The sequence below is a fragment of the Miscanthus floridulus genome, chromosome 18 (assembly GCF_019320115.1).
Source record: "Miscanthus floridulus cultivar M001 chromosome 18, ASM1932011v1, whole genome shotgun sequence".
Classification (NCBI taxonomy): Eukaryota; Viridiplantae; Streptophyta; class Magnoliopsida; order Poales; family Poaceae; genus Miscanthus; species Miscanthus floridulus.
The window spans coordinates 50,593,496-50,615,976 of NC_089597.1; the positions used below are offsets into that span (position 1 = coordinate 50,593,496).

The 22,481-nt window shown below is 47.9% G+C and overlaps 2 long non-coding RNA genes across 15 annotated transcripts; one reads left to right on the plus strand and one right to left on the minus strand.

Annotated features, from left to right (window-relative positions):
• Positions 1-74: 74 nt before the first annotated feature.
• On the minus strand, positions 75-15,943 carry LOC136522064 (uncharacterized). Of its 11 annotated transcripts, XR_010775772.1 has the most exons (9): positions 15,383-15,943; positions 14,935-15,127; positions 14,730-14,830; positions 12,796-14,503; positions 11,090-11,314; positions 9,580-10,140; positions 9,325-9,486; positions 1,424-1,564; positions 83-375 (listed from the first exon to the last, which is right to left on the minus strand). It is a non-coding gene; the product is annotated as an uncharacterized lncRNA (long non-coding RNA). The 11 variants fall into 11 exon arrangements; XR_010775773.1 differs by having other exon boundaries at positions 76-375; positions 9,580-9,665; positions 9,843-10,140; positions 12,796-15,127; XR_010775771.1 differs by having other exon boundaries at positions 79-375; positions 14,730-15,127.
• A 605-nt stretch (positions 15,944-16,548) lies between these two features.
• LOC136521393 (uncharacterized) lies at positions 16,549-20,099 on the plus strand. Of its 4 annotated transcripts, none has more exons than XR_010775542.1 (4): positions 16,549-17,187; positions 17,923-19,026; positions 19,241-19,645; positions 19,723-20,099. It is a non-coding gene; the product is annotated as an uncharacterized lncRNA (long non-coding RNA). The 4 variants fall into 4 exon arrangements; XR_010775540.1 differs by having other exon boundaries at positions 17,923-18,053; positions 18,174-19,645; XR_010775541.1 differs by having other exon boundaries at positions 16,549-17,026; positions 17,116-17,187; positions 17,923-19,645.
• Positions 20,100-22,481: the final 2,382 nt, after the last annotated feature.

Consider the following 22,481-nt stretch of genomic DNA (forward strand, 5'->3'; position numbering starts at 1 on the left):
TTATGGATCACAAGAGTCTCAAGTATATTTTTGTGGTAGAACTGCCCAAAATAACACGCTTATGGAGTTGCTCGTCTTTCGCCAGATACTAAGCACCCCGAAAGCAAACTACAGCGGGCGGTATCCATAGGGCACACCCTAAGGGAGAACCCAAAAGATCCACATTTTCCCCAAGGATCAAATAATGAGAATGAGTTACAATACAGGTCCATTTCATACATCAGAGTTTCTTAAAAGTACATTATTACAATACCAAATGTCAGAGTGTGGAATGATAAACAACGGAATTTAAAGTAAACATCTAGCGATAAGAACGAGGATCCGTCTGAGCCCACCAGAAGAATCCTCCACATAAGGGTACTTCTCATGCATCACCTGCAATAGGGGTAAATAAACTCTGAGTACACAATGTACTCGCAAGACTTATCTGACTAGTGGGAATAATTTCCCGACTCCAAGGAACATGATAAGCTTTATGGTTTGCTCGTTTTCTTTTAGCAGAAAGCAATACTAATAGTGAGTCCTTATTTATATTATTATTATCAGTCATATTAAGTTATTATCTATCTAGTCTATAGAAGCACTTGTTCTACTTTCAAGCAAGAGTTGAGTAATCAGTTCCATTTCATCACATTTCATCTTTCAGTTCTTACTACGGTGCTAGACACGAAACAAGCCATACCGGATCGCCCGGTGATTCATGAATCGATGTGCCCAGCTAGGTGCCCTAAAAACACATGCCCTGCTTGTACCCTAGGCACAAGCAGGACTAACCCATCGCCCTCCTGTCTTGGGTGTCCAGGTCCCCGTCCAAACTTGAACTCCAAGCCCCCACTCCTGAGTCCTGGACTTAGTGCGGTGCAAGGACCTCCACCATCCCCGCCTCCCATCAGTCGGTCCAGAAAGAGACAGATCCACGATAAGAGAGCAACAAGTCTTCCCTATGCCCATACCCAAGTATGCGCCTGAGACAATAACTCTGTGACTTGCCCACGATGCCTTATGCAATGATCGGTCCTTAATTGACATAGGCAGGGAAAAGTGTAACCGAGCTATGCCCTATTGGCCGTAGGACACAACCCCTTACACCCACCAGTACCCAAACCATATCCCTACTCGGCCACCATTTTTCTTTCCACCATTTTATTATGAGTGATCATATGTATCACCTATTTGCGAGTAACGGCAGGTTACTCACGCTACCGATATCCTGAGCATAGCATCTACTCGATCTACACTAGTAGGACTCATAGGTAGATATATTTATGCATGTAGTTTCCATAAAATGCCTGTAACTTAAATGCACATCATATATATATATATATATATATATATATATATATATATATATATATATATATATATATATATATATATATATATTCAGTGATCATAAAAATAAGGGTTATGCACCGGGGCTTGCCTTAGGCAGGCGACGGGTCAGTAAGGTCAGCACCAAACGGCTCTAGGGCTCCCTCCTGCACGAGGATCTTCTCCTCGTACTCCTCAATGGCCTCATTGTACTCTTGTTCGTCGACGGGCACGAATTCTACCAGCTCATGATCTACATGCATGAAATGATGATGCAATGCTTAGTAATATAGTAACAACTCTTAAAATAAAAGTACATCTGCTTACTACTAAGCTATTGTTACCGACCATGGTACTAAGTTATCTATTGTTACCAATAACAGTGTGAAGTATGGCATTCATTATTATAGCAACTACAGCTATCCTTACTCCTAATGCTAATTTACGCTATATACGATACAATAAGGATAATAGCTACTCTACTTATCAACCTACCCTAGGGCTACAAAATTTACAGCAAGTACCTACTAACCTAGTGAGCCTACTGTAAAATTTTTGTATCTATAGCTATCACCAATTTTCCATAAATATCCCTACAAATATTAATCTACATAATACTAAGCTCTTTAGTTTGAATTTATGACCCTACCATCGTCACATCTAACTGTAATCTAACTATACTAACAAGTAGATGGTAATTTTATGAATCTAACAAAATTGGTTCCACTATTTTTGGACAACTACACAATTTACTACAATTTATCCAAGTTCAGCTAAAAACTTTATTGAATAAATACTTCCTATTTTACTGGAAATTGGAAAACGCAATTCAATCGCACGGCCCATGCGCCTTGGCTCAGCCCAAAATGGCGCGACGCACGCGCACATGCAGCGCAGCCCACGTGGGGGCGCGGCCTAGCCAAACGACGGCCCACGGAGGGAAGGACCCACGCACGCCGGGCAATAAGCAAAAACACCCTCAGACTATGCTGTATTCCCTGCGAGCGCTAAGGCACTGTTCCGCTAGTCTACTATTTTATGGCTACGCTCTCAGAAAATCCTACCTTCACAACAGCTACACGCGCGCTCTGGAGCGGTGGCGTTGGCACCGGTGGCATACGCCGGCCACAGCAGACCTTCTCCTCCCTAACTACTGAGCCGACCCTTACCTAGGAGCGAACATGAAGCGTCGAGCGAAGGAAGCGTGAGCCAGGACATAGCAGCATGGCCTGACCATGGTGGCGGAGACCCTACAGTCACGACTATGGCGTTCCAATGAATGTCAGCGAAGTCGAGGCAAAAGGGGTAGCTAGTGAGCTCCAGTGACTCACCACGGAACTCCTCGAGGCGATGATTCATTCAAAGATGGTGCGAGCCGAGTTGGCCACGTGCGCACGGGTGGTGTGGCGACGCACGGCAATGGCACGATTGCGTCAGGGAAAGCTGGGCTACGGTAGTGCTTCGGGCGAGGTGCGTAGTGTGCTTAGCGGGTGGAGTCTAGGCCGGTGGTGCAAGGAATTGCTCTGAGATGCTCTGCAAAGCGGCTTGCCGATGGCGCATGCCAACCTGGTCTTAAGGACCCGACAAAGCGGCAGGTCCCAATTGGAGCACGACAAGGCAAAATTTGCTGCTAGGTGGGGTCGGTTAGGTGGCTGGACACACGGCGGAGTCAAGGGTGGAGTTAATTTCACTGTGATGGCTTCACTACGGCAAAATCAGAGGAAACGATCCCATCGGCAAGGCGATCGGGAAACAGGGGAAATTAGGCGTGGCTTGGCTTGGCGCTATCGTGGATGTCAACGCAAACTAGGCACGCCCGGTGATGGGGAACAGCGGAACATGCATGAGACGTTGATCTCACTGCCCATCCCACTAGCTGGTGGTGGCTTGGTACTGAGCGCCGTAGAGGATGGCAGGTCCGGGAAAACGACGATGTAGCGCTGGCGCGGACACAGCTGTGATGGCGAGGTTAGGCAGCCGTCCCATGCGCGTGCAGCCCCGAGGCATCAACGACAATAGTGGACGCGCAGGCGGTAGCGTGGTGACGCAGTGTGCTCAGATGCGCTGGCGAGGGCGAACGACGGGCCTACGTGCGTGCCGCTGCGAAAGGTCATTGGCCGTAGTGGTCGTGTAGGCAGTGGTCGACACGCAGTGCGGGCAGGGTGCAGTTCGACACGACAGTGAGGAGAGCAGCCCGGCCCACTGGCATGGTGTGCATGCGCGCATGAGCACATGCCAGGACGCAGCAGTAGGAGATGTGGACAGCAGTGTGGGGCCATGCGCGTGGGCGGGTGCGCACAGGTGTGACGGCGGTGCAGCACAGCATGGCGATGTGGGACCGTGTGGCAGGGCGCAAGCGAGAGCTTGCGTGGCATGCCAAGGTAGCAACGCGGCGCGGTCAGTAGGTCGGTGCCAGTGGTGGGGACGATTGGTGCGATGGCCCACGCATGGCGCGCTCGCTGAGCAGCAGACACGGCGACGACGAGCGCTGGCGTGGTGATCGCGCCTAGATACTGAGGTCGGCCTAGACAGTGACTTGCACGCTTCTAAAAGCATCCCAAAATCTCAAACCCGATGACCCAAAAGCTAAACCAGTTATTCCACACTCAAAAGGGTACCTAGGGCAAGCCAACCATGCCAAAACATCTCACCACTTCTTCACCCGATCGCTCTACAAAAATTGCCGAACATGGCTTCATCGACCCATTTTCAAACTTACGCAAAATGACTTAAACTTCAAATGGTTTCGCGTCGAATTCCTATTTCTGAGCTTCTTGATGTATTAGCTAGCGAACCTCGTCCTCGACCGTACGCATTTCATCGTCGCCTATGAAGTTCGTACTACAAACTTTACTACGTTCCACTGATGCGTTCCGTAGCATTTCCGTCCGATAAAAATTCATTTAAAATCCTAAGTGATAATATGAGACACAAAATATAACCTTCGTTTCATGTTTCAACTGAACATTTCAAGCTCTGAATATTAATTTATACTCTATATTACACGCATTTACGCACAAGTTGATGCTCATGCAGGGTTTTTAGCAAAAATTGTACAACGTAACACCGAGTGTTACAATTTTCAGTCCGAGCGAACATGAGGCAACGGAGATGGTTGGAGCTAATCAAGGATTACAATTTAGAAGTTCATTATCATTCGGGAAAAGCTAATGTGGTAGCCGATGCTCTGAGCCGGAAGTCGTATCAAGTTGAAGAAGCATCCTTGTCTCTCAACCATGCTGAGGTGCTAGCCCATATTGCTCTAGTCTTGGATTTACTTGAGCAAATTATTATAGAGCAAAGGCAAGATGTTTTGGAAATCCCGCACATCAAGAAGTTAATTGCCGAAGGACATGGTCCTTATTTTAGTATTGATGATCAAGGTGTAGTGAGGTTCAAGAATAGATTGGTTGTTCCATCAAGTGAGGAGCTTAGAAGAAAGATTTTGGATGAAGCTCATCATTCCAAGTTGTCCATCCATCCAAGAAGTAACAAGATGTACCATGATTTGTGCCACTTGTATTGGTGGTCCAATATGAAGCAGGATATCACCAAGTATGTCGCGGAATGCGATACTTGTGGTAGAGTTAAGGTAGACCATATGCGTACCCTGGGATTTTTGCATCCCTTGCCTATCCCTATTTGGAAATGGAAAGATATTTCCATGGATTTCATTATGGGTTTACCCCGCACGTCCAAGGGCTATAACTCTATTTGGGTCATTGTGGATCGCCTTATCAAGTCCGCTCATTTTCTCCTGGTGGATACTAGATATTCAGCCAAGAAGTATGCCAAGTTGTATTTTGCCCGGATTGTGACCCTGTATGGAGTTCCTCTTACCATCGTCTCTGATAGAGGGTCAGTCTTTATCTCTCATTTTTGGGAGCAACTCTAGGAATGTCTTGGTACTAGTCTCCTTGGGAGTTCAGCTTATCATCCACAATCTGACGGTCAAACAATCAGGTACTTGAGGATATGTTGAGAGATTGTGCCATTTCTTTTCCTGAGAAGTGGGATGAATGCTTGAACTTAGCTGAGTTTTCTTACAACAATAGCTATCAAGAAAGCATTCGTATGGCACCCTTTGAGGCCCTGTATGGAAAGAAATGTAGGACACAACTTAACTGGGTTGAAGTGGGAGACAGTGGATATTTTGGACCTAATTTTATCAAGGAAGCTCGAGAGCAAGTCAGTATTATTTAGAGTCATTTGAATGTAGCTCAGAGCCGACAAAAAACTTATGCTGGCAAGGCCTTTGCAGTTTGTAGTCAGAGATCATTTGTACCTCAAGGTGTCTCCTATGAGAGGGGTGCATCGGTTTGGTGTCCGTGATAAGCTAGCCCCTCGATATGTGGGCCCTTATAAGATTTTGGGGCAGTATGGCCCGGTTGCTTATCATCTCCAACTTTTAGATATTTTATTAGCGGCACACAATGTGTTTCATGTATCTCCCTTGAAGAAATGTTTGCGGGTTCCCGATGAAGCAGTGGAAAATGAAGGACTTTCCCTCCAGTCCGACTTGTCTTATATTGAGCATCCTGTCAAGATCTTGGACTAAAAAGAAAGAGTGACTAGAAATAGTGTGGTGAAGTTCTATAAAGTCCAGTGGCAAAATCACTCGAAGGATGAAGCAACATGGGAGCAAGAAAGTTATATGTTGATGCATTATCCCCACCTTCTTTCTAGCTAACCGAGGTAATTGTTTAAATCGAAATGTATTTCTTATCTCTTTTCCCACACTAGGCACATGAAATCTTGGGACAAGATTTTATTTATGGGGGGTAGATTTGTAACACCCTCGGTGTTACACTGTAAATCATTTGCTAAAACATGTCATAAGTATCATGTTTATGTGTTAATGCATGTAATGAAGAGTGTAAATCAATTTCCACAACTCAAAACGATCAACGAAAGCACAAAACAAAAGTTAATTCCATGGACATGTTATATCACTTAGTGTATGAAATGGACTAAGTATTGTAAACTCGTTCTCATTATTTGATCCTGGAGGAAAAACGTGGATTATTCGAGTTCTCCCTTGGGGTGTGCTTGACGGAACTACTCAAAGTATCTTGCTTTCGGGGTGCTTAGTGTTTGGTGGAAGACGAGCACCTCCGAAGGTGTGTTATTTCGGGCGATTCTGCCACAGGCAGTGACCACGACGGTGTTCATCCTCAACCACACGCCGACAAAGGCCATGAAGGGACATCGTTCGAAGCTTGGTATGGGCGCAAGCTAAGCATGTCCTTCCTCTGGATATTCGGCTGCATCGGCCATGTCAGGAAGACAAAGCCGATCCTCGCCAAGCTGGAGGATAGGAGCACATCGATGGTGCTCCTAGGCTACAAGGAAGGTACCAAGGTGTACCAGCTCTACGACCCACGTGGAGGCAAGGTGGTTGTCTCACATGACGTCGTGTTCGACGAGAAGGCGGCCTAGGACTAGGACAGCCCTAACACAAGGGAAGCAGGTGGCTTCACCAGCACCTTTGTCGTCGAGCATTTAGTCATCCACGGTGGTGGAGACGCTAGAGGGGAGGTGCCGACCACTCCAGCAACAGAGCCAAGTACTCTGGGGCCAGTGCCAAGCACTCCGGGAGGGCTACTGGCGCTCCAAGAGTGGTGCCGAGTGGTCCTGTAGTGGTGCCAACCACTATAGGATGGGTGCCGAACGGTCCGGTAGTGGAGCCAAGAGGTCTGGCAGTGGTGCCGACCACTCCAAGACTAGTACCGAGCACTCCTAGGGTGGTGTCAAGCACTCCGAGAGGGGTGCCGAGCACTCTAGGAGTAGTGCTGAGCACTACAGCGGGGATGCCGAGCACTCCAGGTGTTGTGCTGATCACTCTGGTAGAACAGGGGACTCCATTGACGCCGATAGAGTTCGCCTCACCTCCAAGCGACATCACCGAGTTCATGGATGCTTTCCACAACGGTGAGGAGGTGTGGTTCCATAGGCTGGACGACATCGTCGTTGGCACAGGGTCCTCAAGCCTAGCGGATCGGCTGCTCAATGACGCAGAGCTGCTTCTTGTTAGTGCAGAGGAACCACCCACATTCATGCTGGGCGAACGCAATGCAAATTGGCGACGGTGCGATGCTAGAGGAGATGAAGGCGATTGAGGAAAATGAGACTTGGGAGCTCGTCGATCCACCTCCAGGATGCCACCCGATCGGCCTAAAGTGGGTGTACAAGGTCAAGCAGGACGAGCGCGGCGCCATTGTCAAGCATAAAGCGCGTCTCGTCGCCCGAGGCTTTGTCCAGCGTGAGGGAATCAACTTCGAGGAAGTCTTTATGCTGGTAGCGTGCATGGAGTCTATCCGACTGCTACTGGCTTTGGCAGCAGCGAAGGACTAGTGCGTCCATCACCTGGACATAAAATTGGCCTTCCTCAACGGCGAGCTGGCGAAGACGGTCTTCATCAGGCAACCTTTGGGTTTTGCCGTCAAGGGAGCAGAGCATAGGCTACTTTGACTACGCAAGGCGCTCTACGGACTGCGACCGGCCCCGCGAGCGTGGAACGCCAAGCTTGACGCCACGCTGGGCGAGCTTGGGTTCACGCGGTGCGCAACCGAGCATGCGCTCTACATGCGGAGACGGGGAAAGGAGGAGCTCATCGTCGGCGTGTATGTGGACGACGTGATCGTCACCGGCGCATGTGCGAAGGATATCGATAGCTTCAAGCACGAGATGGTAACTCTTTTTCGAATGAGCGATCTCGGCGCACTCTCCTACTACCTTGGCATCAAGGTGAGACAGGGGAAGGAGGCGCTCACGCTCGGTCAGAGCGCGTACACCTCAAAGCTGTTGGAGCGGAGTGGTATGGCTGAGTGCAAGCAGTGCGTGACTCCGATGGAGGAGCGGCTGAAGCTGACGAAGGTCAGTACCACGGCGAAGGTAGATGCAACACTCTACCGGAGCATCGTCGGCGGTCTGCACTATCTAGTCCACACGAGGACAGATATTGCGTTCGCCGTGTGCTACGTCAGCTGCTTTATGGAGGATCCCCGAGAGGATCATTGGGCTATAGTGAAGCGATTGCTGCTCTACATCAAGGGGACGGTGGATCAGGTGATCGTCGTTTCCAAGGCCGATGGAAGTGGGCTGCAGCTCACTATGTTCAACGATGCAGACATGGCGGGGGACATCGACAGACGGCGAAGCACCTCTGGCGTGCTCGTCTTCCTCGGGTTGGCTCCAATCTCAAGGGTGTCGCTGAAACAGAAGGTGGTGGCGCTGTCCACGTGTGAGGCAGAGTACGTGGCGGTGGCCATAGCGGCGTGCCAAGCTGTGTGGCCATGCCGGCTGCTAGGCGAGTTGACCGGTGTGGATGCTTACCTACCAGCACTGATGGTGGATAACCTGCCCGTCATCGCCCTCGCGAAGAATCCGGTTCTCCATGACCGGAGCAAGCACGTCGATGTAAAGTTTCACATTCTCAGGGACTGCGTCGATGGAGGGCAGATCGTCATCGAGTTCGTTGAAATTGGTCGGCAACTCGCGGACGTTCTCACCAAGCCGCTCGCCCGTCTTCGGTTCACAGAACTAAAGAAGATGATCGGCATGGTGGAGGTTCTAAGGTTAGCGGCAGGATTAGGGGAATAATTATAAAGTAATCTACTGCTCTCCTTCTTTACGCGCGGCAGAGGCAGGCGCCGAAAGGGCTCCCCTACTGCTGCACTGTAGTTGTGGCAGGGGTAGGTGCCGAAAGGCTTCCCTGCCGCACTGTAGTCACAGCAGGGGCAGGCGCAAAAATCAGTCCTGCTGTCGCATCTAGTCACTGTAGCAGCATGACAGCCTGGCATGTCTGTGTACTAGGATTAGATGGGTAGAGTTGTATATATAGCTTCCCACTGCAACTCAGTAAAGTTGAAAGAGTTCAGTTTTGTCATCTACTCTACAGAGCTCCGGCCAACGTTGGTGCTTGTGCTGTGTGTATACGTTCTGTTCTCCCTCCCTCTTCTACCTCCGGCTGTAGTGTGTGTGCTCGGCAAAGATGGTGAGTGGTCGACTTACCCGTGCGGGAGATCTCGGGACCAAACAAATTGCCTGATAGTGCAACGAGTGCATCTGCTGCTATGGTGACAGTGAAACCAGCATCAACAACTTGAATGGGCATGCATTTTCTTGTTTGCTCCACATCACTGGGCAGATGAGTAATACTTGGCATCATGTTGTCTGCCAAACAACCAGTAAAGAGGTTTTATACTTCAAAGTGCCGACATGATAAATGCAGCTAACTGACGTAAAAAGATCAGGCAGCGTACTTACGGTAGAATCTTTTTGCCCTTCAGTTGTCGAAATTGCAGTATTCGTGCACAGTCAATGCTTCTTGTTCTTGCCCCCATATTGAATCCCTGAGACTCATGAAACTTTAGTTTCTCACTTGATTTGGGAGTAGCAAGGCCTTTTGATACTCCAGTTGGCAATAGAGAGATGTGGATCTTATGGGAATTGTATGTTTGCTCCATAATACTGAGTTTAAAGCTTCAGAATTTATTTTTTTGGATAGTCTGAAGCATTGTGTCTTGTACCTTGTACTTGGACTTGAGCCATCTTCTGGTACAGTGGTATTTGGTACACGAAATTCAGGCCCCATACTTTTTGGTATAAAGAGATAGCAGGGCGCTTTACTTCTTCCACAGGATTTCCAGAGCATGCTTGCTGACTGGAAGTAAGGTAAAGGTAATGGATTTTAGGCCTGTTTGGTTGCATTACGGTTGCTATCCTGTCATCCGCTCAATCATATATGCTCGGAGAGAAGCATGTTTGCACATGTTGTTTTCACTGTTCCAGCTCGACTCCACTCATTCAAGGGCGCATAATGGTTGGCTGCTTCATAGTATAAACATCATTAGATTAATTATAAAATATATTCATAATAAATTTATTTAGATACATGAATGTTGATGCTATTTTTATATACATTTAAGTTAAACTTAAAAATTGAGATGGATGCAGTATAAGATCAGTAAGACTTCAAAGCTGAATGTGAACTAAGAGTGTTTGGTTGATTACGTCCATGTTCCAAAAGCCTAACGTTGCAAATCAGAGTAATTGATAAAGACGCTGCCTCTCGATTGTTCGGCTTAATTGGATCGCTTGCCCATATGTCCATCTTGTCTCCCTTCATTATCCTCTGGTAAGCGAGGAGATGGGATCTCTTAGTTGATCGCTTCTATTTGCGTGGCGATTGAAATTTTGGAGAGGACTCATCGATCAATCGTGCTGCAGGAACCGATCGAGTATACTAGTAGTAGGCGGCACTTTACAGGTACCGGTAGTCCGTAGTCGGTGGATGTCTGTCTCCGTCACCAGGCTGCCGCCGTCGCCCGATTGATCCACGTGGGATCATGTGCCATGTGGCAGGAACAACGTGTCATCATCTCAGTAGTGGGTGCGACGATAAGTTTTGCTTGATTCAGAACATGCTCGTGCTAACGCCACAGTTTCTTATCAAAGATGCACATTAAAACAATCAAATAACGACATTTTTTCATAGTTTGTCTCACGCAATTGTATATGACCACGTGGTAGCAGACTAATATTTAGTCACAAATGGAATGCAGAACTAAAACAAATGAAACTTGTAAGAACCAGCACAAATGGTTTTCACTTTGAATGATGCACAGGGAATTTAAAAAAAAATCAAAAATCAAATTGACAAGTATGATCTTTCGATAGGCAGTTTAACAAAATCAGTCGCTAGACGACCAAACAAAACAGATCATCATCACACAAGCAAGAACATCACAAATGACAGCCCGATTAGTGATTTTACCTTGTAAAGGGGTGGCGGCTCTTCATACAGTAGGCTACAGATGGTCGGCTCAATTTGCTGCACGTTGGATAGAGAAGGGCAGCGCTGCTTCTTGGATGATGGAGCAAGACGTAGCTACTTCTCCGCGGCCAAGGTCCGGAATACATGCCTCTTACTTTTCTTACTTGCTGCAGTGCATGAAGAAATTCTACTCCCTCTTGGCATGTCCATTCAGCCCAATCATCACTAATGAGGACCAAAGAAGATATCGATGAGCAAAATATTCAAAACCACAAAATGACATCAATGAGCTATATTGAGTAAAATGGCAAATTACAAGAAGCTTCAAAAGTGTAATAGTAGCATAACCCAAACTGATGTCATGTAAAAACTGAAAAAGAAGAAAAAAACATAGAGCTGAAAAGTTCTGGTTAGCCGTCTTCATATTAAAAACCACAGAGCTCCACACATAATCCAATAATTAGAATAACATCAAATTCCATTTTAATAGCAACATTAGTGAAGCCTTGAAGTGCATACAATTTAGCAAAATATAGCAGTGCCAGCAGGGCCAACCAACCAAATATTAAATGCCTATAGTCAGAGCTATTTAGGGGAAGCAATACATGTGCTTGTATTTAACAAGAGGTGGAAAGCTACTCTTAGCAAGCCAGATATTAACAGGCACTGTCGACAGGTCAAACTCTGTATGTAAACCAGAGAGCACAATTGATATTTATTGCTTGGATTAACAGTAAAAGCATATCAAAATTCCTAATTCTTTGATCATGTGTTTTTATATTTGCTCCGCACATGCACGCCGTGAGAAGGTCCCGACGTGGCGGGCGAGACGGCTGGCCGCCTCCTTCCTCGCGGCTGGCCCGGCTAGGGCACAGATTGGGTTCAAGCGCCCTGGTGCTCCCTGGAGGCGCTCCCGGCTGGAGCCCGGTGGCCTGGCGCCCAGCACCCTGGCGGCCTGTCCTCTCCTACAACACCGCCACAGAGCCATGGCAGCAATCGAAGAGGTTGAAGAGGCCGACGTCCTCTCCTCTTCCTACTTCTTGGCCTCCTCCTCGGCTTCGGTAGCAGCGGCGGCAGGAGCGGCGACCACGACGGCGGCGGCGCACGTCATCCTTGGTCAGGAGCGCGGGGACCGGGGTCGGGAGCACGGCAGCCCCCTCCTCGGTAGCCACGGCGCCCTCCGTGCCTAGGCACGCCATCAGGTACGCGACCGTCGCGCCGCCCACAAATTGCGGCGGGTTTTGTTTTTCCGGGAAAATGCATAGGCGGAAGTAGGAATCGAACTCGGACGTGTGGGATGTGGGGAGGAGCAAGGGCGCGACGTCGGCGTGCGGGGTGTGGATGCGTGAGAAGCCTAGCATCCCACATCGAATCGTGGCCATCAGATTTGATTTAGGTGTTTTATTAGCCCTTGATTTTAATGGAGATGAATTCCTGTGTGCATTTTTCTAGGTGCATAATGGTTGGAAGCTCTTAGAGGACGTTTTCTGGGGGACCTAATATAATTTTGATTGGTCCATTATAGTAGAGATAATTGGTCAATATTTACACAGCATTCATGTTTTATCATACAGTTAGGAATAATTGGTCAATATTTAGACAGCTCAAGTCAAAACAGAACATGTTGGCCGAACAGAGAAAAAAAAAACATCGCAATGCATAACAATAAATGAACCATATACAGATTAGGGAGATTGGTAGATTACCTAATTTAGGCGAGGATTACATGCTGAAATGAGCCATAGGGAAAGATCTTGATTAGAATGTTCTGAACCTTGAACTGGGACTGTAGGGAAAAGTTGCTATAAGAGCAGGCAGGTTTGTTTTCCATCAACCTTGGACCCTTCTCAAATGTCCACACATGGCAGTACACATCTTAAAGCAAGATCCTCGTCAGCTTTGCCCTTCCATTCGTTCCAATTCAGTTCACCCTCAACCATGTATATGCTGCTGCTCAACAGAGCCTGTCACAATCCTCTAGGAAAGGTTTCACTCGATTGAGCTCCATCCCTGTTTGAATTTTTTTGTTGGGCACTGTGAAGCCACACAAATACCTTTCTCCATAAGGATCAAACTCTTATGCCCATCGTCATCCATCTCAGTTACCACCAGAAGGAAATACGTGTTATCAAAAGATTGTTTCATAAAGAATGAAAATGTAAATTTGAACTAACTGATATCATTTCACCAGACCTGATGTATCACTATAAGTAAATTGGTCTTTTTGGAAGGAATCATAGCAAACTCTGGTCCTATGTAAAGCTGACGACTGAAGTAAAACGAAAAAAATTCATAGCTAGTCCAAATATGTGGCCACAGTTATTATCAGAACAAAGAACGATAAAGAAAAAACATATTTGGGTTCTAAACTCTTGACTTCTTTTCCATGATAGGACATTAACTTTTTTTCAGAAAAAATCTCTAAGATGGTGCAATGCCATATTGTATCATATGCATTGGTCATAAAGAAACTCCAAGCCCAAGGGATATTTCAAGATAACCTCTTAAGTTCTATAATAGGTACATCCATTAGGGACCCACCGTAACCTAATTCTAGTTATAATGTGGTGTACAGTGTCACAAGTAAAATTAAAACAGAGTTCATGAGCACAATGGCATCCCTGTGTATCATAAGATTATTATGGAAAAAATACAGGGAAACTAAACCTAGCATAGGAAGACATGATGATGGACTGATGGAAGCAATCTTTTGAATGCCATTTGAAAGTCAGCACAAATCCCACATAAGTGCCTGAAGGACACATGTACTGGAATGAGAAAAGAAGATAGTAACGTGGTGTGGAAGCACTAATCACATATTCAACAGCACTACCATGCATTCATATGCTTGCTTGTTGGTAACAAAAAAATTTGAAGGCAAATTGTTGGTAACAAAATGAAGAGGAAAGTAATAATGAGAAATTGGAGAGAGAATGCCTGATCCGCATTAGCACATTGTACTATTTTGCAGAGGAAACCTGAGCTAAAAATCATCACAAGTGCAGTATGTATATCTTCTCAATGTCCTAGAAGAGATAAAATATTTGTTTCTAATGCAATAACCTGAAGCGTACCCAATAACTATTTTCCTTGGTTTTCTTCCTTCCCTGATGGTGACTACAGAATCCTGTAAACTTTTAGGTAAACTTTGGCGAATCCAAAATCCATTCTGCGGTACTAACTGATTCAGTTCAACAGAACCATTATGCAGAAGACTAAATGCATATCATGATACACAACACAAAGACTGAAAGAAAGCCGCAAGGGGATCGGGACCTTACTGTAGATTCACACAAGCACACAGCGGCACAACAAGAAGGAGGTTTGGAGGCCATTTAGCGCACTTGCAATGCATAAGATTAATGAACCTGGCAGTGAACTGATCATATGGTGTCAACATGTCATTGGTAATACCTGTCCATTGTATGGATGAGAACTCTGTGAACATATGTGTATCCATGTCTGAGATTGCAAGCACCACATTAGGAAAACAGGCAGCATGCAAGAAACAAACACAACACATGACCTCAGGCAGATGTATTTTTTGGATAATACTGTGGACAGCCTACAACATGTCATATAAACTGGTGCAACTGTGATCAGTCTAATAACTGATAAAACCAAAATTGTAAGCACTCACAAACTTGGTAATATTTTTTGTAAGCAACATTATCCAATAGCAGCGGTATGCTTGAAAGTTGGTGAAGGCAACATAATTGTACAATTCCCTGATGCTATCCACTGAACCACAGGAGATATATAACTGAGAAATAATCACTGAGTCGATGAAATACAAAATAACAGTGGGAGCACAGAAAGGAAAGAAATGTTAAACCAAACCTCACCATGTCAATGCTCCTAATTCCGCTCGTAGAGGTAGAAGGTGTGATGAGTGCAGGACAGCGGTCACTGAATCACATGCTACAGACGAAAATGGGCCTCACCGAGGAGGAGGAAAGGCATCAAGGAACCACCTAAATAACCTGCAGTCGAGCAGGACCCAGGGCATCATCTTCATGAAACCATGGTACCCATAGCCTGAAAAAAAGGAATCACCTAGGTTAAACACCACAAACGCTTAAGCTTAAGCCTGCATGAATCAAACCGGACTCATCATATAACTACAGCAAATGGTACGGTAACTTCCCTGCAAAGCGAATAGAACTGAGTATAGAGAAAATGAACTGGTACACCGAAGGGACATATCGCCCAACACCTAGGATTCAAGAGCAGACAAAACTATGAAGTGTGAATATACATCGAGACCGAGATCGCGTAGGAGGGGACACGAACCTCAGCGTGAAGATGTCGGCGAGGTAGTCGAGGACGGCGGCGAGGCATTCGAGGACGGCGGCGAGGTAGTCGAGGACGACGGTGAGGCATTCGAGGACGGCGGCGAGGTAGTCGAGAACGGCGGTGAGGTAGTCAAGAGAACGGCGGTGAGGCATTCGAGGACGGCGTCGAGGTAGACTCGGCGGATCCCCATGCTTGCTGGAGGAGATGAGGATGAGGGCGGCATCTAGTCGTCGCTTCCGCACCGAGGCCCGCCGCGCCCCCAAGCGCCTGCGTGTCGCCACCTATCCGTACTGCCCCGCGCGCGCAGCAGCCGGCAAAGCATGGACGGCGGACGCATCGGGCCACGTAGCCGCCGACGAACCGGGCAGCGCAGGCGCCGCGTGAAACAAAGAGGAGACGAAAGCGGGGTGGATGCGGAGGCAGCGAGGCGCGATGCGGAGGCAGCGAGTCGCGCGCGCGTGGGGGGTGGAGGAGCCGCGTCTGTGGGAGAGGGAGGGGCGTGCGGGATGCGGTGAGGAGCGAAGGCGCGCCGTCGGCGTGCGGGGTGTGATGCGTGAGAAGCCTGCCATTCCACGTCGAAACGTGGTCCTCGGAATTGATTTAGGTATTTTATTAATTGTTAATTTTAATAGAGATAAATTTTTATGTATATTTTTAATATATAATGGTTGAAAGCTTTTAGTGGTGGATATTTTTTTTTAAAAAAACCTAGTATAATTTTAATTGGTCCATTACAGTAGAGATTTGACAATTTGCTTAAAGTCAAAAGCCTAACCTAGATTGACGAATGTAGCCGACCTCTTTCACGTGCATACATTCGCAAGGCATGCATGCGACTAATGATGAAGCTATAGAAATATGATTTTTATTTTTTTAGAGAGACCAACAGTATAGTTTGTCTTAAAATTTAGTCAAATTCAACAAATTTCTTCTTTATTTTATTTTATTATTATTATTATTATATTAAGCCAGAAAGGCTCGGCGGCCGTTCACAACATCCACGTTAGCAAAATATTTTTACACCGTCTGATCCTCTTTTTACGGTTCTCCTTACCATAGGCGGTCCACGTGTCATATCCTAACCGCTTTTTTAGGAGAAAAATATCTTCGTCGTCCAAACCTCTCCACCGCTGCCTCTGCCTCAGCGCCCTCTGACCTCCGCCTCGGCTTCTCCTTCGCGCGGCCCTCCGCCTCTCCCCCGCGTGCCCCCTCCGCATCTCCCTCTCCGTCGCCCCCTCCCTCCCTCCCTCGATCTCCACTCTCCCAGCGCTCGTGAATGACTCCTCCACTTCTCCCTCCCGTCGTCGACACCACTTCCCTCTCTCTCCTTTCTTCTCCTAGGGCACGGTAGCGGCGGCGGCTCCCTTGGCGCGCACGGTCGCCTGCCTCCCATCCTCCTCCCCCTCGCTGCCCTCGTCGAGCTGGGAGTCTGCGGTGGTGGACGTTCCCTGCACGAGCCCAGATCCGGGCCACTGTCCAATCGCTCGGTCAAGGGTTTCCTCCGCCCTTGTCGCCCAGCACCAGGTGTTGGGAGTTGCAGCGCTCGCCTAGCCTCTTCCTCGCCTAGCCTCTTCATGATGATAGCTCCGCGACCGGACCAGTGGTTCCACGACCGACCAGCGACTCCACGAACCTAAACAAGTTGGATCTCCCGTGCTGTTGCCCATTCTTAAGTCTCTTGCCCCATCGCCTCTTGCCTTCACGACCTCCTCCTACTTTCTTGCTTGCAGGTCTACACGCATCAACAGTCGGGGGAAGAGGTCCTGCGGATCTCCTGCACTGGCTCCGTTCTAGTTTTGCTGGTACTTGCATCTTCATTTTTTCTATTTCCTTCCCAATTTCTTGGGGTCATCTAATTATAGTCTAAAAAATGTATATAAATATTAGGAAATAGTAGGTGCTGTTAGGATCAAATGTCCGATTTTGTTGATTCTAGCACCCACTCTATGTTTATATAAGTTGACAGTTCTGAGTGGTCACTGAGCACTTAGAGCTGCAACTTCAGTGGGTCTATGGAGATTCTTTTTTTTTTGATAAATCAACCGGGGGGGGGGGGGGGGGGGGGGGGGGGGGGGAGTCCCCCACCACCTGATTGATATATTGATAATTTAGCTCTTAAGCAGCCATGATGGTTACAAAGTTTGTTTTCAATTGTCGCCATAGTTCTTAAGGCGTAAAGGCGAGGCATGACAATGTGCCACCGCCCAGACGCCTAGGCGCCCGCCTTAGACGCCTAGGCGAGCATTTTGCAAGGCGCTTGGGGGTCGCCTGGACGCCTAGGCGACGCCTTAAGAACTATGATTGTCGCCTAAAGCGTTACATTGCGTTAGCCAAGATTGAGCACCATTCTGTAGCAACCGCCCTGTCGTCCCGCGGCAGTCGGCTACCCCATAGATAAGCTTCGCTTTTACACGCCGCCAATGTCGCCATTAGCGAAGTCCTTTCGGATCCAAAGACTTTGGCATTCCTTCTCTTCCAGATGTGCCAACAGCATAGGAGAAGGAAGGTACTGAAGTACTTGCTTGGTATGTGTTCAGGTGGTGATATCTCCTTGAGTGCCTGCAGCAGCCAGTCTTGCTGTGTTGGAACCTGCACCGCATTCCAAAACTGCTGTGCGCTTGGGCAGCCAAATAGGATATGAACAGATGTCTCTTCCGGTGCCTGACAGGTTTCACAGATGGTGTTGTCCACAATGTTCTTCTTCATCAGTGTTGTTTTGCATTTGATTCTTTCCTGGGACAGCAGCCATGCGAAAAACTTAACCCGCGGCGGCTCCTTGTTTTGCCAGATGAACTTTGCCCAAGCGTCCGGGGTGGAGTGCTCATTCTTCAAAGCTGTGTACGTCATACCAGCGTTCAGTTCCCCATTGGCCTTCATCATCGGGCTGCTCCTCTGATCTCTACCATCTATCAGATTATGCTGCGCCATGATCTGTGATACTTGGTGCAGCTGCGTTGTTGCCTCTGCTGATTGCCGTCTAGTTAGTGATTGCTGCAGTTGGCCGGCATAAGCTTGGTGGACCGTGATTTCCTTACTTGTGCAGTGAGAGAACATCTCTGGAAATCTATCAGCAAGGCTATCATTCCCATCCCAAACGTCAAACTAGAAGGACGTTGTAGTTCCATCCGCAATCTTGGCTGTTGTGATTGCACGGTACAGAGGCAGCAGTGCACGCATGGTGTCCCAATGGTTTCCATGTAGATTTCCAGTGAGGGAGACAACACAAGCATTTTGCCGAACCCATCTTGCCCACGATGATGCATTATTGGAGTGCAGCCTGTGAATCACCTTCACTAGCAAGCAGGTGTTTTGTAGTCCGAGATCCTTGAGTCCCAGACTGCCCATATCCTTTGTATCACATACGTGAGTCCATGCATGCCACCATGCTGCTGCCGATTGTAGAGGCGCCGTTGCCGGACCAGAGGAAGGATCTTCTGCTGCGGTCTACTTGATCAATGACGCCCGGAGCAATTTCTAGTGCAGCCATTCAACTGACTATCAAGCACAGAGTTGACCAATGTTGCACGGCCCATTTTGTTGAGCAGAGATGACTGCCAGCTTGTGAGGTATCTGTCACACTTAGCAATGTTTGGAGCAAAGGCAGATAGCTGCAGCTTGCCATTTGTGAGCGGCAGACCAAGGTATGTCTGAGGGAACCCCTCTCTTCTATAGTCCAGTGCCGAGATGCAGTCCCTGACCGTGTCCCCATTCATGTGGATCGGCACCGCAGTGCTCTTGGTGTAGTTTATTTGTAGCCCAGTGGCATCGGCGAACTGATCTAGTATGATTCTCAGATTTAGAACATCAGCAAGTTCTCCTCTTACTATAATCAGTGTGTAAATCTGCGTACTGCAGCACAGGGCAACTTGAGTAATCCACTATTGGGTGTCTTATAAGTCCGGAGTGCCTGATCAGAACCTGAAGAACATCGGCCACCAAGATGAAGAGATATGGCGACATTGGATCCCCTTGTCGCAATCCTTGCCTGCAGTCCATCCATGGTCCGGGACATCCATTTACAAGAACATCTGTGCGGGAGGATTGCATGGATTGCATCCACCTTCGCCAGACACTGTTGAATCCTCTTGCTTGTAAGACCATGTCCAGCGCGTCCCAGTTCACTATGTCAAAGGCCTTGGCAAAGTCAAGTTTGATGATAAGAGACGGCACTTTTCTCTTGTGACAGCATTGCACAAGTTCCATGGCGTATACAAAGTTCTCAGTGATGGACCTTCCTCTAATGAACCCTGTCTGATCCAGGTCAGCAAGATTGTTGATTTGTAACTAAGTCTTGTTGTTAGTATCTTGGTGAGAATTTTGACACTACAATTTTGCAGACAAATTGGTCTGAAGGCATCTACCGTGTTTGCATCTGGCTTCTTAGGGATCAACACCATGTATGATCTGTTAATTCTCTGTAACTGAACACTCTCGTCATGAAATGCTGATAGGAACTGCATAACATCTGGTTTTATAGTTTGCCATGTGGCCTTGTAGAATCCGGGGCCGATGCCATCAGTATCCGAAGCACTAGCCCGGTTCATGCATTTTACTGCAGCCCCTTGCCTCATCTTCAGTAAATGGCACTGTCAAGCATGTCTGTTGCCTTTGTTAATTCTTGATACAGCTGTTTACAGTCAAACTGCCAGTTGCTCTGTCCCGCTGTACCCATGATGGATCTAAAATGTTCAGTGAGCGCTTGTACCTTGGCTGAGTGACTGGTGACTTGTACCTCATTGACAGCAATGCTTCTAATGTTGTTTCTTCGCATTCGTGCCATTGCATGTGCATGGAAGAAGGCTGTGTTTCTGTCCCCTTCCTTGACTGCTCTGAATTTTGCCCGTTGCTTCCAGTATGCCGCCGCTGGCGAAGCTCGAGAGCCAATCTGTCATAGCTCTGCTGGCGCACCTGAATTTCATGCACAGAAAGACAGCGATCTTCCTCCATAGTGTCAAAAAGTAAGGTGATGAATTTACAGTTTTGGATGATAGCTAGAGGTGCCCTGTTACGCCTAGCCCATACCTTTGCCGCCGCTCTGGTTGACTTCAACCGAGCAGCGAGGTTACCTACAGCATCGATGCACGTAGGACCTTGGAGCCATGCCAAGAGTATAGATGGGAGGAAGTTGGCGTTCAGCAAACCAGGCATTTTCGAATCTGAAGATATTGGACTTGGGGATGTTGGTGGAAAGGGTTGCCATGATCGGGACATGGTCAGATGTCGGTCTTGTGAGTCGAAGCAGATTAGAGGACGGAAAACATTGTGGAAGACCAGATCAAGGCGCGCAAGAGTTGGGACATCACGTTTGTTGGATCAAGTATAGTGACAGCCAGTAAGTGGTAGCTCCAGAAGTCCCATGGCACAGATAGTGTCATTAAACGCAGTGATCAGAGAGTTGTTATTGATGGCTGTATTTTTGTCTGAGCGAGAGCGAACCAAGTTGAAGTCCCCAGCGAGGAGCCATGGACCAGTGAAAGTCGGAGCAAGTTCAAGGAGCTGTGCTAGGAAAGTGTAGGAGTGTCTGTGATCTGAGGGAGCGTACACATTTGTAACCGAGAACCGGTGCTCAGAGAGAGAGGAGGAGAGTGTTGTGGTGAGGCAGTAGGAGCTTGTGGATAGAGAGAAGAGGTTGGAGTCCCAGGCCGTTAACGGAAGGGTTAGCTTGTCTAAGCGCATCGCGTACTATCCGTGCATTTATCTGGGTCGCCAAGTCCACGTACGTTCCATGACAGTACAAAAAAGTTTTTTTTGACCCAAATGACATTACAAATTTAAACACACCAAGACTCCACGCAAACCATGAGCGCAGTGGAGTCCGAACCATAACTAACAAACACAAAGATCTGAAGGGAGTCACCCAAGGGCGACAAGCCACCAGACCAGGACGTAATGACAGAGATAAAAAAACAGGGGTAACAAAGGGTTTAACGAGGGACACAGGAGCCAACTAAACATGGTAACTAGACCTGACATACTCCCTTCGTCCAAAAAAAAATACAATTCTAGCTTTGAACCTGGACATGCAATTCTAACTTTGAAGAATTACGTGTCCAGGTTCAAAGCTAATTGCGTTTTTTTTTCTGGACGGAGGGGGTACCTAAACACCAGCGTGGTATGCCAGGATCAACCAGCACGGCAAACAGCTTCATATATGAGTCGGCGACACCGCATCCACAGTAGCAGAAGTGGAGCAACCCAACCCAGCAGAGACAAGCTTGCGCAGGTTCCTGGAGAGCAGACCACGGCGTTGGACATGTTGTTTAAGAGCCGGGGAGCAAGTAGAGAGAGTGTTCTCCAGGGCCGCCTTCTTGACTGCCATGTCAGTCATGTCCGCATATTTCCCCTTTTCTTTGGCTGCAAGACGAGTACTGTGGCGCCTGATAACGACCGGCGCAGCAACGTTCCGGTGGCGGCAAGCGGCAGGTGCAATGGCGGCAGCAGCAGCAAAAGGTGCAATGGCGACCGGCGGTGCAGGTAAGCTAAGCTGGTCAGGTGAAACAGCCAGGGAGAGCGTGGGCGGAGCCGTGGTGAAGCTGGAGCGGTGATAATAGTGGCGGTGGTGCTTGCATTGGCTTTGATAAGGAGTTGGGCTAGCACAGTTGCAAGGCCGAGCACCTGTGCACTGACGGTAGCTTGGGTTGCGGAATTTGGGTTGCTGGCAACAGGAGCAGGGGGGTTAGCAGTGGGTGGGTAGTCCAGGTGCAGGTAGTGCGGTTGCGGCATATAAGTTGTTGGTTGAGGTGGAAGGGGCCATTTGGGCCCAAGGACAGCCCAGCTGGTGGTGGAGGCGGTGGACCGAAGAAAGGCGCAAGAGTGCCATCACAGCGCAACTGGTCTGCACCTACACTTGAGGTTGAAGGAGTATGGTTACTAGTGGCAATATGGCAGCTTGCTTAGCTCCCTTTTTTTTTCTCCAAACATGTAACTCAATACAAACTGTAGGGCTTTAGCGGGGTTTCCCCCCCCCCCCCCCCCCCCTCGCCTTCCTATCTTCCGCCATGGCATGCAACGATGCAGCTAGAGAATCGACACACGTATAGGTATAGTAAAGCTTTTCCATGCACCACTTTCCTTCTTTTTTATTATTTCCATTTCC